We start from the raw sequence: 17,974 nt of genomic DNA, 5'->3' as shown, positions 1-17,974 counted from the left end.
TTTTACATTAAAAGCACAGCTCTGCTCCAAGTTTTATATATTTCAATTAGAATTTATTCATTGTTTGTTTGCAGTTCTTTATAGAACTAATTACGTTTAAATAAAAAAAAAAACTTTTTCCCAATACACGCACACACACGCATGCACACACACCACACACACACACACACACACACATATATATATATATATTATATATATATATATTATATATATATACGTACATACATATAACTTTTAGAAGGAAATGGTAGAGAGTTACTTTGAAGTTTCGGCGATGTAATCTTGCCCCCCCTTTTTTTTTCTTGAGTTTCTTGATGTTATTCGGCAGTACTTCTTCTCTACAGTTGATATGGAGCGTTGGTTTTCAGAGATAATGAAATTTGAAACTCTTAGTTATTCAGAAGAATATAAAATCACGCTTTGTTAACGAGCAAAAAGAAAGAAAAAGTATGCGTCGCCGATAGGATTCGAACCTATGCGGGGAGACCCCAATGGATTTCTAGTCCATCGCCTTAACCACTCGGCCACGACGACTACATATCGGTGGCTGCTTTATATCTCTACTAATAGATAAAACAAAGAACATATTATTATCTAGAGCAGTGCTACTCAAAGTGGTGTTCGCGGACACCATCAGCTGCCGGTCCGCGGCGAGCCTCCAGAAAAGAAAAAAAAAAACGTTATAAAATGCTTATGTAATATTGTATTATTTGTTTACAAAATAAATATAAGGGCATTCCTTCGATATAACTCGTCAAAATCAAAACATTTCACTTTGGGTATTTCCGTGGAAGCAAATGACAATATCGATTCTGTTTTCAGCTTGGATATTTACTCTTACTCTCTCTTTTACTCTTTTACTTGTTTCAGTCATTTGACTGCGGCCATGCTGGGGCACCACCTTTTTAGTCGAGCAAATCGACCCCAGGACTTATTCTTTGTAAGCCCAGTACTTATTCTATCGGTCTCTTTTACCGAACCGCTAAGTGACGGGGACGTAAACACACCAGCATCGGTTGTCAAGCAATGCTAGGGGGACAAACACACACACACAAACACATACACACATATATATATACATATATACGACAGGCTTCTTTCAGTTTCCGTCTACCAAATCCACTCACAAGGCATTGGTCGGCCCGGGGCTATAGCAGATGACACTTGCCCGAGATTCCACGCAGTGGGACTGAACCCGGAACCATGTGGTTGTTTAGCAAGCTACTTACCACACAGCCACTCCTGCGCCTATTTTGCGGATTTTAACTACACACATGAAACAGATAAGAACAAATATGCAAGGCTTTTTTTCTTCAAGTTTAAAATGAGACATTGCTGGCATAATTTCGTTATATCTATACTCCACAACCCACGGAAATACCCGAAGTGAAATGTTTTGATTTTGTCGACTTATATCGAAGGAATGTCAATATAAGATAGCAAAAATTGTCAACTTTTATTATATTTATTATATATATAGTGTTTCCGGTATAAATTAATATTAATAAGAAATATTACTGGTCCCTGGCACATTGGAAAAAAAAAACCCTGCCAGTTCGCCACATCAGGTAGTTTAAGTAGAACTGATCTAGTGTAATAGATTAGTATACAGGAGAAGTTTAGAGCTTGTGTCGTAGTCTTCTTTTATTTGTTTCAGTCAGTTGACTGTGGCCATGCTGGAGCACCGCCTTTAGTCGAGCAAATCGATCCCAGGACTTATTCTTTGTAAGCCTAGTACTTGTTCTAACAGTCTCTCTTGCCGAACCGCTATGTCACGGAAACGTAAACACACCAGCATCGGTTGTCAAGCGATATTGGTGGGACAAACACAGACACACAAGAATATACATACATAAATATATATATATATATATTATATATATATATATATATATATATATATATATATATATATATATATACATATATGCGACAGGCTTCTTTCAGTTTCATCTACCAAATCCACTCACAAGGCTTTGGACGGCTCGCGGCTATAGTAAAAGACACTTGCCTAAGGTGCCACGCAGTGGGACTGAACCCAGAACCATGTGGTTGGTAAGCAAGCTACTTACCACACAGCCACTTCCGTGCCTGTATGGCGTATGTTTTGTTTAGTTTTGTCTAATATAATGAAGAATAATGTTTTTATGGATTTGCAGATGCAGTATATTGTAAATTAGTGTTTAACCGTAGTATCATGCGATACACTTTATTGTTGTGTAGTATTTTCAATGTTATTCGTAACCCAAAGATACCAGAGGACGAAACCCAAAGATACCAGAGAGCAGAATCTTCACTGTGCCGGACTAAACAACCTTAGCAACAGTCCTTGATAAATTCAGTTTCACACCAGATTCAATTGTGGTACTAAATAATTTTTTTCTCGCGTTCTTTTTGGATGCATTCGTCTTACTTGACTTCGTAAGCTGTCGGAAATGCATTCTTTCCGCGGAAAATGGAGAGGGTGGGGGTGAGACGAACCTCGGAAATACCTCTTTCCGACTCCCATCTCCCAGGTTTTTTTTTCGTTGCATATAATCAGTTAGTTGCAGTTACAGATTGTATATTCTAATTAAAATGTTCCTAAAATTACTATTTGTAAATCTCACAACGTGAGATATTCAGCAACAGTACTTTGGAGTAAAGATTGCTTTCCAACATAACATGGCAGTCCTGATTTAGGACGAATGTTGCTGCAATTTAGCCCCAGGAGACGATGTCTCCAGCTGACTATACGACACGATCTGTGTCTTTATATTTTCGAACAAGGGAATCTAGCAGTCACACTCAGCTCAAATCAATATCTGTGTATCGCGATTTTCGGGTTATTTCCCTTCATCAACACAGATGTTTCCTGGGGCTAAATTACAGTAACTTTCGTCCTAAACCAGGACTGCCATGTCATGTTGGCAAACAATCTTTACTCTAAAATGTTTATGTTTGGTTGTTTGCTGGAATCGAGCGGATTAGCAAACGTCGCTTTGTTGTTCCTCTCACTGGTCAGAAATGTGACAAAGCGATATTGCCTTCACTAATTCAAAGATACATCAAACCTGACTCAGTTATCAGTAAAGTGATTCTTGGGCGGCTTACAAAGATATACAAACATTGGGTTATCAACATGACATGATAAACCATAAAGAAAAGTTTTGTTGACATCAGACATGCACACATAAACACACAAAAGTTTTTGGCGAGATTTAAAAGAATGAGTGAAAAGGCCGGGTATTCGTTCAAACTATCTACACCAGCACCTTGCCTGGTATTTATTTATCTCTGCTACAGAAAAAAAAAATACTGCACCATTTTTTTTATTGAGACAGCAAAATTACATACACCCCTCCCAGATCGCCAGTAAAGGATCGGTTCCAGCACAAATCCGGAGACAGAAGATATACAGGACTGCCCTAGGTTCCGTCCCACCCCACCCGACCCTTTCGTTTTCCACGGAGAAAATGCATTTCCCTCACATTGTGAGGTCAATTAAGACGATTGCAACGGAAACAAGAACAAAAGAAAACGCAAGAGACGTGGTCGGAAAGGGGAATTTCCGAGGTTACGCCCCACCCCTACTCCCTCCGTTTTCCGCGGAAAGAACGCATTTCCGACAGTTTACGAGATCAACTAAGACGATTGCACCCGCCAAAAACGTGTGAATAAGAATTATCGTACCGAGAGTTCAAATCTCGTCTGAGCCAGTCGTTTCTATCCAGCAGAAGAGTAACAGTCATAAACTGTGGGCTGCGTCTGTGAAATCCACTGTACTCCTTATTCTATCAACGCAGGCATGGATGTGTGGTAAGAAGCTTGCTTCACAACTGTATGGTTCCGAGTTCAGTTCCACTGCGGGGCACCTTGGGTAAGTGTCTTCTACTGTAGCTTCGGGGCGACAAAAACCTTGTGAATGGATTTGGTAGACGGAAACTGAAAGAAGCCCGCCATATATATATATATATATATATATATATATATATATATATATACGAAAGTATAATGATATCCGTGGAGCAGCTGATGATGGAGATGTGTTGGATTGTTGTTATGGCTGTGGAATAGTATTATAACGCAGCTTTTTGATACATATATATGTATATATATATATATATGTATATATATATATATATATATATATATATATATATATATATATATATATATATATATATATATATATATATATATGTTACGGAGATGTACTTGCATGGAAAGTGACCTGATCTGAGATCGTGTGCTGGAACGAAAACAATTGCAGCGTGGAAGGTGTTTATAGGTCATTTAAAAACATACAAAAACCGTTAGGTTCACTTCAACATTTAAATTTATACAAACACACACTCTCTCTCTCTCTCACATACACACACACACACACACACATACACACATATACATATATACATGTATATGTTTTTGCGTCTGTGTTTGTCTCCCCACCATCGCTTAACAACCGATGTGTGTGTGTTTACCTTCCCGTAACTTACCAATTCGGCAAAATAGACCGATAGAATATGTACTAGGCTTACAAAGAATAAATTCTGGGGTCGATCCATACGACTAATGGTGGTACTCTAGCATGGCCGCAGTTAAATGACTAAAAGAAGTAAATATATATATATATATATATATATATATATATTATATATATATATATATACATTTATATATACCAGAAATTATTGAAACTCTAAGAATGGCGTAATGACTATATTAAGACAAATAGGACTTGCAGAATTGATAGAGTGCGCAAGAAGCATGTCTTGCGATATTTATGCAGGCGTTTTACGTTCTGAATTCAATTCCAGGTGAAATCACTTTCGTTCTTTATACCTCCGGGATCGGTAAAGTAAAGTACCAATAAAGTCCCTGGAGTTCGTTTTAAAACTGCTGACGTTGTGTCTAAATCAGAAAATATTATCCATTAAGAAAATTACAAGATTCACTGTGTGTTAATGAGCGAAAAAAAAATTGGAAATTTGAACAAAGTCGTCGACATGATTTGGATCTACACGAAAAGGCCCGGAGGGATTTCTAGACCATCACCATAACCACATGGCCACGATGACAAGACAAGTGCTTCTGCTTCATATATCTACAAATGGACAAAAACTAGTCGCTAGCCGGGCCAGATTCTCTGTGGTAGGCCTGTGAGGATTGAAAAGAAGAAGACAAATCATTACGTGTAATAAATTAAAAATAGTTTTAAATATATCCAACAACATGGTGAAGCCAGAAGCATTATTTAGATGTGAACTCTTTATAAACAAACATATGTTAATAATTCTTTCAACAAGATGACGGCTTACACAAATTTTGTAGTTTGTGGAGGAAAATATAAAATTACGTTACATATGTTAAAAAAAATATCAAAGAAATTAACGTCGCCGATAGGATTCGAACCTATGCGGGGAGACCCCAATGGATTTCTAGTCCATCGCCTTAACCACTCGGCCACGACGACTGTACAACAGCCATTGCTTCATATCTCTTCTAATTCGTAAAAAAACGAATTAAACATCGTATTATTATCTCGTGCTATGTGTAAGTGTGCAGGTGGGTTTAGACGCTGTGTTGTGTGACGCTTGTAAAGTGCAGTTTTGTCTAATGTAATTCAGAGTGATGTTTTAATGTAGTGTAGAGGTTTTATTCGAATTCTTTTTTCTATTCCTAACAAGGCTTGAGACTTCAAGAGTGAATGGAACTACATGGAAAGAAAGAAAGGGTCTATGCAGAGAAAAGATGTCGATGGGCAGAAAGCTTAAAGGATTGAATACCACAGATTAGAATAAAACAAGACCATGGTAACAAGTTCCAAATCTTTACAATGCCGGACAAAACAACTTGTTTGGAGTTCTTGCCTCAATCATTCTGTTATATACAGGGACAGTGGCCCAGCAACAAAATTTGCTAAGGGGGTGCAAACCCAGGTCCTAATTTTTTTAATGAAAAATGTGGATTTTTCCAATGTTAACATTAAAACAAATGCAGGTATAATAATAATTTTTATTATTATGAGGGTCGGCTGAAATGTTCATAATCTGAGCTAGACACTCTCAATGGAATGTGACCAAATGAAGTTCATTTTCTAACATAGTTCCCCTTACTGTCCACATACTTCCATTAGTAGTTGCAGTGCTTGGGTCGCACTGGTGAAGAAGCTTTTCTGTTGATCAAAATGGTCATCAACAACAGATAAGATGTTCTCATCATAGGGATGCTGGTGCTCAGTTGAGTGTTTTTCTATGTTGGGAAACAGATGATAACCAGAAGGAACCAAATCACTAACATAGGGAGGATGATCAACCAGTTCAAAGCCAGTCACACACAGCAGCCATTGAAACCAAGGACTTGTGTGCTGAAGCATTGTCCTAATGAAACAAGTCTTCAGTTTTTCTGGGTCTTGATAGCCTTTCATAACTGCCTTAGGAAGTTGGTATTGAAATTTTCCATTGATGGTGTGATCATTTTGAAGATAGCCAATAAGCACAATATTTTTTGCATTAATGCGTAATATATATAATAATGTGAAGTATATTTTGCATATTAAAATGTTTAATTTTGGAAATGTATCAATCAGAGCTAAAATAAGCAGTAAAAATACAAATGGCAAGTATTTCAAAATGTGGGACACTACATGACAAAAACTAACAAAAAAAAAAGGAAGAAAATAGTGGTGCTTGTGTTCCAAAGGTACAATGAGAAGGCTCAGAAGGATAGAGAGATGGGGTAGAGGGAAGGAAATTAGAAGGAAAGGAAAGAATGAAAAGTGAAAAGTTAAACTGGGGATCTGAAATGAGTACTAGGCAGGAAATTGGCCCCTGTGCCGGTGGCACGTAAAAACAGCACCCACTACACTCTCAGAGTGGTTGGCGTTAGGAAGGGCATCAAGCTGTAGAAACACTGCCAGATCAGACTGGAGCCTGGTGCAGCCTCCTGGCTTCCCAGGCCCCAGTCGAATCATTCAACCTATTCCAGCATGGAAAATGGACATTAAACAATGATGTCTTACTTATGCACTGGTCAAGTAGAAAAATGGTGAGTGATAAAAGATTGGATTGTCTTTTGGTACCAAAAAAGTGAAGAAAGAGAGTAGAGAAGGTTAGGGAATAGCAAGTAGGAAGAAAGAGAGAGTGCAGAGAAATAAGGGAATAAAGATAGACAGTAGGTAGTTGACAGAGATGGACAGAGGAAGAAATGGAAGGCAGTAAAGAAAGAAAAGCAGCAGATAGGTAGAGAGGTAGATAGAGGGGAGATGAGCAGGACAGAGAAATAGATAGAAAAGAGAGACGGTCAAACTTCACGGGAGTTAGAAAATCCTCGGAACTTCCCAGGAAGTTTTCGACCAAATTTCCCGGAAGTTAGAAAACCCTCGGAACTTCCCAGTAAGTTTTCGACCAAACTTCCTGGAAGTTAGAAAATACTAGGAACTTCCCAGTAAGTTTTCGACGAAAATTCCCGGAAGTTACAAAATCATCGCCACTTCCCAGTAAGTTTTTCACCAAACTTCCCGGAAGGTAGAAAATCCTCGGAACTTTTCAGGAAGCTTTCGACCAAACTTCCCGGATGTTAGAATATCCTTGGAAGTTCGCAGGAAGTTGTCGACCAAACTTCCCGGAAGTTAGAAAATCATCGGAACGTCCCAGGATGTTGTCAACCAGACTTCCCGGAAGTTAGGAAATCCACGGAACTTCCCAGTAAGTTTTCGACCAAACTTCCTGGAAGTTAGAAAATCCTCGGAACTTTCCAGGAAGTTTGCGACCAAACTTTCAGGAAGTTACAAAATCTTCGCCACTTCCCAGTAAGTTTTCGACCAAACCTCCCGGAAGTTAGAAAGTCCTAGCACACACACACACACACACACACACACACACATATATATATATATATATATATATATATATACACACACGTATTCAACATTGATATAAAAGATTGTGGTCAGTGGTACCTTTGGGAATAATTACTGAAGACTGCCATCTGGTAGAATGTTCTCTTCCACTCGAGGCATAAGACCCAAAAGACTTTGGGTGGGGACCAGACGATTAGATCCGCCCCAGTACGCAACTCTTTCCCCTTAAGAGATTATTAGAAGTAGTGTTATGATTCTGCAAGAATTGTGACAGGCAACTTCGTTCAATCTGAAACCTATATCGAGTGTCATCTAAGTTGTTTTCCTCCAGGTATGTTATTACTTTTTGTCTTCGGACATGGCATTGGATAATTTTCGACGTGTAAGACGTGAGGGAAACAGGTCTGTAATTTTTTGCTTCAGCACTGCTACCTCCTTTGTACCTATATAGGTTTTATTATAGCTTCTTTCAATAGTCTCGGGAATATGGCGGTATCTGGCGACTTTTGAAATAGTACCTTTAATGATTTCATGAGGTGGTTTTTGCACGTTTTTTAACAATATAACTGGAATACTATTTGGTACAGATGCTGAGTTTGGGTCTAAATCATTAATAGCCGCAAGTATATCAACTTCCATGATATTAATTTTAAGTCGTGTCTCTGCACGTGAGTTGTGGGATCAAAGAATTCGCTTGGATATGCATGGGGCTGCGATACGGATTATGCACGGGGCTGCGATACGGTCAGAGAATGCGACCTTCCGCCTGTTGAAACGAAAGAGTCGGGGATAGAGTTTGCGATCATGCCCACGAAGACCTCTATCCGGCGCAGGGATGAAAAAAATCTCCGCAAATGGTAGGTTCACATGTCTGTTGAAGATGTTGAAAGTCGGATGAGATCTCCCTGCATCCTCCGTCATTTGAGTGAAGGCAATGCCAGCCGTTGGAGATGTTCCTCTTACGCAAGCTTAGACAAGCCCGCGCCCATTCGGGTGGCCAAGTGCTGAACCCGTTCCAGGTGCTGAATGTCTTTCTGGAGATATGAGTTTGAGGTATGGATGTAATATTCGAGGATGGGTCGAACTAGAGTGATATATACAGGCCAAAAGACGTCCATTGAAAGGTTGGCAGAGGATCGGTAGATGAGGAAAAGATTCCTTCTGGCTTTGTTTGCTGCCTCGATACCCCGCCGTGGTAGTTTGAAAGTAGTATCTATCCTTATGCCGAGATCCTTTTCTTCAGTGACCATTTTAAGATGTTGATGTTTGTGGCCAATAGTCAAGGAAGAGTTTGGAGGTGAACCTATTGGCAAATGACTGCATTTTGAGGCGTTCAAGTTCAGATTCCATTCTTCCGCCCAATTCCAAGTTCTGTTCAGCGACGATTGGAGTATGTCGTATTGATTCCTCGGTGAGACAAGTTTGACGTCGTCCGCAAATAGGAGAACTCTTCCATCAAGAAAATCTGGCAGGTCGTTGATATAGAGAAGGAAAAGTATTGGCCCCAGCACCGACCCCCTGGGGAACGCCACTGCATGCATTCGTCTCCGCGGAGAGATCTCCATTTATCTGTACCCAAAAGGTTCGATAGCTCAGGAAGGAAGAAATCCACAAAGTCACCAATGGATGAATCTTGAATGCTTGAAGTGATCTACGTGGTTAACTGCGTTAGGATGACGGTAGGTAATGCTTTTAATATCATTTCCTTTTTATATGAATTAGTCTGAAATTGTCGAATCCATTTCTTTGCAAATTAGTTAATTTCGGGGTTGGTCTGCAATCATTTATAGTTAAATGTTTCCTTTCAAAATCTTTTTTTTTTATTAAACTGGACTAGTATTTCGAATGAGCAATAAGTATCAAAACATTTAACAGTGAGTATTAAATATCAAAGATAAAAATAAATCATTTTGTTCCCTTGTCAAACTTTGGACCTAACAACCTAAATGAGAAAACCGATATGACTGAAAGAATTTTTAAAGGGCTTTTATTTTTAGACTGAGGTCAAACAGTCGAATCCATTCAACCATGTCGTCAGACTTTAGCAACATCAACTTCAAAGAACTTGAGAGAGGTGACAGACTGAGAGAGGACAAGAACCTTCACACATTTTCAGCATTGCAAGATTTTGGAGTTATTTTTGTCAGAATAGAGCTGTCTTCAAGAATCCAAGTAATGCTATGTATTGAAGAGTAGCCTTAGATGCTGGTCATGTTGTTGCTCTTGTTGTTTGCTGCTACTGTTGTTGTTGTCACATACTTTTTATTTTGACGCTACTTTGCTTCAGAAGTTGGTTAGTCATAAATTCCCATGGGAATTTTAAGCCCGGTTTCATCACTTTTATTTATTTATTTTTGTTCTTTGTTTTTGCTTTGAAACGAAATCTAGCTTCAAGCATCTTATACACATAATTTTTTAGACACTATTTTCTGAAACTGGTAAAATTATGTAGGGGGTGCAAATTTTGATCTTGCACCACTTGAAAATTCCAAGGGGTGCAGGTGCACCCGCTGCACCCCCTGTTCCCGGCCCTTGTACAGAGAGATCATTAATTTTACTACAGTCCTATGAAAATGCATCCAGTAAGTTGAAGTACAAAATGGATGAAATACACACGTTAATTCACGAGTTTATCTAGAAAAATAAAAAAAATGACTTCATATGTGTTAATGAAAATAAGGTGGGCGGGAGGAATGTTCCCCTAGAATAGAAAAAAAGGTCATCGATAAGATTCGCATCCATGCAGTGAGACCCAAACGATATCTACTCCAATGTCTTCACCACTCGGCCACAACGACCACACCACAACAGGTTGCTTCATATATCTACGAATGGATAAAAAAAGGAAAAGAACTATCATCATATCATCATCTTGCAGTATGTGTTTCGGATCTGTATGTTCTCAGTTCAATCCCAGCGGAGAGATCGATAAAATAAGATTCCAGTCAAGTCCTGCGATCGATGGTTTCTAGCAGCTCTTGCCTTTCAAAACTATTGAATTTGTGCCTAAATCAAAAATTATTATTTATTGATTAAAATATAAAATAACGCTCCGCTCATTAAAAAAGAAGAAAAAAAACCACGTCGCCGATAGGATTCGAACCTATGCGGGAATATCCCAATGGATTTCAAGTCCATCGCCTTAACCACTCGGCCACGACGACTGTACAACCGCCTTTGCTTCATATCTCTTCTAATTCGTAAAAAAACGAATCAAACATCGTAGGTTTACAGTTATCGTGTGGGCACTTTAAATTTCTTTTAAAACGTTTTATTACATTTAAATTTCTTTCTTGCAATGAACTAAATTAGCATAGAATAATGGTTTCATATTTTTTTTAATAAAGATAGAAACTGTTAATATATGAACGCGAAAGAGATTGTTGAATAACTGTAAACCTACTTTTGGCCCACTCTGTATTATTACCTTGTATGATGTATTAATCTACAGGTGAGCTTATATGTTGTGTTGTGTGACGTATGTATTGTGTAGTGTTGTCTAGTGTAATGTTTTACTGTCGTGCAAAGACTGAAAAAGAAAAACTTTCTCCCAAACAAGGCTGGAGATCTCTGTACTTTAAGGAAAAAGAGGTAATTTCTACTCTTCTCCTCTGGAAGCCATCTACTCGCAATACCAGAAGGCGCACACTCTCCTACCCTGATGTAATCTCCAGGGATACAGGCATCCAGCAACAGGACCTCCGTAATGCCATGATGGACCGTGAAGTCTGGCGTAGCATGGTAAATTCCATTGTCTCGACCACGGTCGAACAATGATGATGATGACTTTAAGGAAGTAGATGGAAAGACAAAGAAAGAAAAAAAAGGTGTCGATGAGCAGAAAATTTAAAGGCTAAATGTCACTGACCAGAGGACAGCGATGAGACTGAGTTTTAGGGAGCTGTAGATGGAGGAAAACAGCTGTTAGAATGAGAGGACGTATGACTGCAAAAGGAAAGTTTTAAACATCTGAAAGAAACGCCCACACACACAACAAAATAGTTCTTTATCGAGGAAACTATTGTGGCACTCCGTCGGTTGCGACGACGATGGTTACAGTTGATCCAATCAGCGGAACAGCCTGCTCGTGAAATCAACGTACAAGTGGCTGAGCACTCCACAGAGACATGTGTGCCGTTAACGTAGTTCTCGCGGAGATTCAGCGTGGCAAGGGTGGCCTTTTGAAATAGAGGTACAACGGAAACAGGAAGAAAGAGTGAGAGAAAGAGTACAGGTGGGTTCGCAACCACTCCTGCCGGAGTCCCGTGGAACTTTAGGTGTTTTCGCTCAATAAACACTCACTGCGCTCCTACGACCGCTCCCCTAACCACTAGGCCATTGCACCTCCACAGGGGAAATTATTAACTTATTTTATGTATGTTAAATGACAAAAAATGGAAAAATGAAACTAACGTCTTCGACAGGATCGGAGCCTACGCAGGTATACTCCAACGGATGTTAAATCAATCGCCTTAACCACTCAGCCACGATGATTATAGGATGGATGAAATGAATATATTAGGACGGGTGGATTTGATGGATTGTTAATGTCTTGCGATATTTATGTCTTGCAATGTTTATTCTGGGTTTTAAAGTTCTCAGTTCAATTCCAGATGAGCTCTTCTTTACCTATTAATTCATCTGGGGTTGATAAAATTAAGTATCAGTCACGTTCTGGTGGTAGACGGTTTCTGGTAGCACCCTTCTTTCAAAGTTATTGACCTTATAGCTAAATAAAAAACTTATTGTTTATTAATAAAAATATAAAATCACTTTCTGTTCATAAAAAAAAAGAAAGCAAAAATAGAAACAACCCGTCGCCGATAGAATTCGAACCTATGCGGGGAGATCCCAATGGATTTCAAATCTATAACCTTAACCACTCGGCCACAACGACTTACGCTGCTAAGATGTCTTCATTTCTGTTATAAAAAGAAAAAGGTCAGCCTTGTCTGTGAGGTTAATTGAAATGACTCAGTAATGAAAGAACATGCCATTTTTTGGCACAATTTTGTCTTTCATAATTTCAGGTCGATAAATTAAGTACCAGTTGCGTACTGGGATCGATCGGCCTTGTGCCTAGACTAGAAAAGAATATTAGTGGATGCTTTGTTGGGGTGGGTGGGGGAGGTATTGATGTTGGTGTTTTAGGGAAGCGGTAGTGGCGGTGGCGGTGGTGTTGGTGGTGGTCGCATTGACGTTGGTGATTTTGTAGATGATTGAGGTGGTGATGGCTCTGAGAAAAGACGGTGGGGCTGTTGTTTGGCCTCCAAGTCAGACACGATACAGGAGTCCTATTACCAAAGACAATCCACCGTGACTATCTGCACTTTTACTTGACATATCTGTAATATGACAGTGTGCAGTTCCACTGCATGGCATCTTGGGTAAGAGCCTCCCACTGTAGCCAGGGTTGACCAAAGCATTGTGAGTGGATTTAGTAGACGGAAACTGAAAGAAGCCCGTCGTATATATGTATAAGTTAATGTCCTCTTGAATGTTGTAAGAGAGATAAACGTGTTACACACGCACAACAGATACACAAAATCACACACACATACACACACACACATACACGCGTGCACACATAACATTTGATGGTGCCGCCCGACGTAAACCAGGTATAGGTATTCAGTGATGAGGACAAAGGCATCTGCAACTTTTCCAATCCAGTATATAGGGTTATGTAGTTTAGTCTGATGTATATAAGGTGGTATTGTATGTTGCAGTGACTGTATAGGGTTTGGTACAGTATAAGTTTGTCATAGCCGTTAGTCGGGTCAGATCCACTGTGGTAGGCCTGTGAGGATTGAAAGGAGGAAAACAAATCACTATGTTTAACCCTTTCGTTACAGCATTCATTTTGAGATGTTCTGTGTTCCTTTCAATTAAATTTAGATATAAGAAAGAATTTAGTAAAATAACTTAGTTACCATTAAGCTAGTGTTAGGAACATAAATTGTGACTAAGGTTTGGTGGAAAATTTCAATTCAAAACAAGATATTTGTACTCAGAGCCAGAGACGGTTTCAGCCGGGCTGGTAGCGAAAGTTTTAACACATTTAAAGTGGTTTTAACCTTTGTAAATTTGCCCAACAACATGGTGAAGTTAGAGGAATTATTAGGATATAAACTATTTGTATACAAATATATGTTAACAACGCTTTCAGCAACAGGAAAGCTTACACAAACTATATTGTTTATCTAGGAGAATATAAAAATATTTTACAGAAGTGGCTGTGTGGTAAGTAGCTTGCTTACCAACCACATGGTTACGGGATCAGTCCCACTGCGCGTGGCACCTTGTGCAAGTGTCTTCTACTGAAGCTTCGGGCCGACCAAAGCCTTGTGAATGGATTTGGTAGAGAGAAACTGAAAGAAGCCCATCGTATATATATATATATATATACGTATATATATATATATATATATATATATATATATATATATATATATATATATATATATACATATACGATGGGCTTCTATATATGTATGTATATATATATGTGTGTGTGTCTGTGTTTGTCCCCCCACCATCGCTTGACAACCGATGCTGGTGTGTTTACGACCCCGTAACTTAGCTGTTCGGCCTAACGGACAGATAGAATACGTATTAGGCTTTGAAAGAATAAGTCGTGGGAATCGATTTGCTCAACTAAACGCGCTGCCCCAGCATGGCCGCAGTCAAATGACTGAAAGAAGTAAAAGAACAAAAGACCATGTTAAAAAAGAGAACCCCTCCACAAAAAAATCAACGTCGCGATAGGATTCGAACCTATGCGGGGAGACCCCAATGGATTTCTAGTCCATCGCCTTAACCACTCGGCCACGACGACTGCCTGCTGAAAGTCTGTGTTGTTAATTGTTGAATTTTACTACTGAAAATTTGTTTTTGAACGCTGTTGAACTGTCTTGTTCTCCGGTTTTACCAGGGAATAATTGGATAATTTGTTACTGTTGAACTGTTAGCCATTGTGGCTTTTTATCTACGTGACTATATATAGTCTTGCCAGACTATTTTCGTGCCCCTCCCCCGAATGGGGGTGGGAATTGGAATTTTTTGAACTGCTTTTTACCACGTATTGAACTGCTTTGGAAGAAAAACTTTCTATAGGTTTCCCAGTTTTGTGGGAAACCAATATTCGTAATTTTTGTGTTGTCTAATTTCAACAGAATAATGTCTGTTGAGATTATTCACGAAAGTAGTGCTCTTGAGGAGAGCAATGTTAACTGTAGTAAAAAATTTTCTGCGGTAGCCGCAGTGGCTACCGAGAACATTGACATCAATGTCAATCAGCTCGTCGAGCTATTTAAAAGAATGCAAGAGGAGGGTGATGATTTTAAAATATCACCCTCCGCCAGTATCGTGGAGACCGAGAAGCGGACCGTAGTGTTTAAAACCTTCTGTCCACAAAGCAGAAGGTTCAAACACTTTGAAAAAAACACCATCGAGAAATGCCTGTCCCCGATTTGGAAGGACATTGTGTACGTCGCCAGGGGACGGGCATATGGCACTGTGGATGTCCGCTTCTCGGGGGAAGAGGTGGCCCGCGGGCATTCTGTGAACCCCCTAAAAACCAAGGAGGTGGTACTTTTCCCAAGCTATAGGGGACGCAAGACGTCCCGGGTCAGGATTGCAGAAGCCCCGCCTGAAGTAGATCCGGTAGAGGTAGTGGCCGCCCTGTTATATAAAAGGACGGACAAAATTAAAATACTACAAGTAACATGCTCTGCCCCTCTATATTGGCTTGGGCGAAACATTAATATAATAATTCAAGGAACACCGGAGGACCTGCAGCTCCTTCCTGAGAGGGTGCTCGTGGGCGAGAACGTAGCCCTCAGGGTACAGGTCGAAGGCCGAAAACCCACCTGTTACGCCTGCGGCAAAAAGGGCCACATTCGTGTAGACTGTCCAGACAAGCAAAAGAAACCGCAGACACCAGGCCCCTCAGATAATAAAAAATCCCTACCCTTGCAAACTCACCTACCCCTACAAAAACAAAAAATCCCACTCCTGCTGTTACGGTGCCAACCCCAAAACAAACTGAAGAAAAACCCAGCCCTCGCACTCACAAACCCCTACATTATTAAAACCTCCCACCCCCTTAAAAACTGCGGCGCCTACTGAACAAACTATTGCTACCCCAGACGATACCATGGAGGTATCAGAGGGGGGATTTACAACAGTTCGTAAAAGAATTCGTGCATCATCCCCGTCCACATCCCCTACAAAAAATAATAAAAACAAAGACACACCACAGACACGAAAAAAAAAATCCCGCTCAACTGGCCCAGAAAAAGAAGACAAAAAAAATGAACTCATATTAATTGAATTCGACACACAAGACAAATACATAAACGATATTGTGGTTCCGATTCAGTCAGCAAGATTGTACAACAAATACAAAGATCGAAACGAGAGATATGCGTGGATTGCGGAAACAACGTTCAAACAATTAAAAGACAGACAACCAAACGCCAACCGGCATATCGCGAACTTGCCGGACTATCTGAAGAAGGAGGAGAAAGAAGGGGCCCACAAATGTGTGGTGAGGTCGGCCCCAACCTCTCCAACGAAATGTAAGTAGAACTTTTACTTTTTGTAATGGCTTCTCTTAACCTTGGTTGTTTAAATGTGCGTGGTCTGAGTTCGAAGTGGAAGCAGGCTTGTTTCCTCGACGACCTCAGATCACATGATATACATGTGATGGTTGCTACAGAGACCAAGCTGGACAGCCTACAAACCTCCTCGCCTCTCCTGAATGGCTACGAGAAAATCATGTCTCCTGGCCAGACCGGAGGGCGAGGGGGTGTAGTGGTACTGATCCGTAAAGACTTGGCTCTGCAGACAAGTACAGTCTATGTAGACCCAGAAGGTGGGCTGGTCGTCCTTGATGTGACATACAGCAGTAAGGCCTTCAGGTTGATCGGACTCTATGCACCTTGTGCTAGAGGTTTCCAAACTGATTTTTATCGGCACCTAGAGGGCTTTCTCGTGACGTCGAAGACTTTAGTGATATTAGGGGACTTTAATGCTATCGTTGACGTACACATCGATAGCGTTGGCTCGATCTATAGGAAAGTGAACTCACGTCTCGTGGATCTGCTTAAGCGGTTTCAGCTGGCAGATCGTTACAGACTTGACCATCCGAACGTCCCAGAGTGGACCTGGATGAGTGGCGACTGAAGGTTCAAGTCTTATCTAGACAGGATAGTGATAAGAACTAGAGATAAGTCTAGTTTTAGTTGTCCACAGCTCGTCCAGGTGCCCTATACTGACCATAGGATGGTCACGTGTAGACTGGACATAGATAGCACACTTAGGATAGGAACCGGCTACTGGAAGCTGAACAAGTCTATTTTGACTCGCGAGGCATACCGTAGCCGGATTAAGGTGTTAGTGCAGAGGGCGTTAACCGGAGCCGTGGTTAATAACCGGTGGTGGTTCGCCCTCAAAAGAGCCATTCGATTCGAGTCAATTAGATTTAGTAAACAACTAAGACTAGATAGGGCTAGAATAGAAGGGCAACTAGTTAAGAACTTAGAGGAGGCGTTGAGTTGGGCTCTGCATCTCACATTTTAGCGGCGAGAACGGCATTAGACCGTCACCTCAAAACCAAACATGAGGGATGTAGAGTTCGGGCTAAAGTACGAGCATTGGGCCGTGAGGGAATTAATGTTGCCGGATGGGCTCGTACGATAGAAACACAGCGTGGCAACGATGCCACAATTGGGTCTCTTGTTGATGAAAACGGATGCACGATCAAGAAGCGGGACGAGATGTGTGAGGCACTTCACAAGCACTTCGCCGAGTTGTTCGGGAGGTGCGGGACGCTGGATCATGGTGAGGCCCTTAGGGACTTCCTGTCTGGTGGCCCGCGCCTCTCGACACGAGAGGCTGAGTGCTGTGAAGGGCCAATCACAGCCGAGGAAGTAATCGAGGTGTTGGGCAAGTGCCCCGGGGAGAAGTCGCCGGGTCTCGATGGTCTGCCCTATGAATTTTATAAAAGTATGCCAGATTTGTTCGGGCACCTGCTGGCTAGCGTCTACGCCAACTGGCAGCAGAATGGGAGAATTCCCAAGTCTGCGAGCCGGGGGGCGGTGACGTTGATCAGGAAGGACCCGA

The 17,974-nt window shown here is 40.6% G+C and overlaps 4 non-coding genes across 4 annotated transcripts; all 4 read right to left on the bottom strand.

The window, feature by feature from the left end:
- Window positions 1–455: 455 nt before the first annotated feature.
- On the bottom strand, window positions 456–537 carry Trnas-aga. Its single transcript has one exon. It is a non-coding gene; the product is annotated as a tRNA-Ser (tRNA).
- A 4,839-nt stretch (window positions 538–5,376) lies between these two features.
- Trnas-aga lies at window positions 5,377–5,458 on the bottom strand. The gene has a single exon. It is a non-coding gene; the product is annotated as a tRNA-Ser (tRNA).
- Window positions 5,459–10,928: 5,470 nt separating this feature from the next.
- Trnas-uga lies at window positions 10,929–11,010 on the bottom strand. The gene has a single exon. It is a non-coding gene; the product is annotated as a tRNA-Ser (tRNA).
- A 3,593-nt stretch (window positions 11,011–14,603) lies between these two features.
- Window positions 14,604–14,684, bottom strand: Trnas-aga. Its single transcript has one exon. It is a non-coding gene; the product is annotated as a tRNA-Ser (tRNA).
- Between the last annotated feature and the right edge of the window lie 3,290 nt (window positions 14,685–17,974).

This window comes from Octopus sinensis, linkage group LG9 (genome assembly GCF_006345805.1).
Source record: "Octopus sinensis linkage group LG9, ASM634580v1, whole genome shotgun sequence".
NCBI lineage: Eukaryota > Metazoa > Mollusca > Cephalopoda > Octopoda > Octopodidae > Octopus > Octopus sinensis.
The sequence above is the reverse complement of the archived record's forward strand: the minus strand, read 5'-3'. Positions and strand labels throughout refer to the sequence as shown.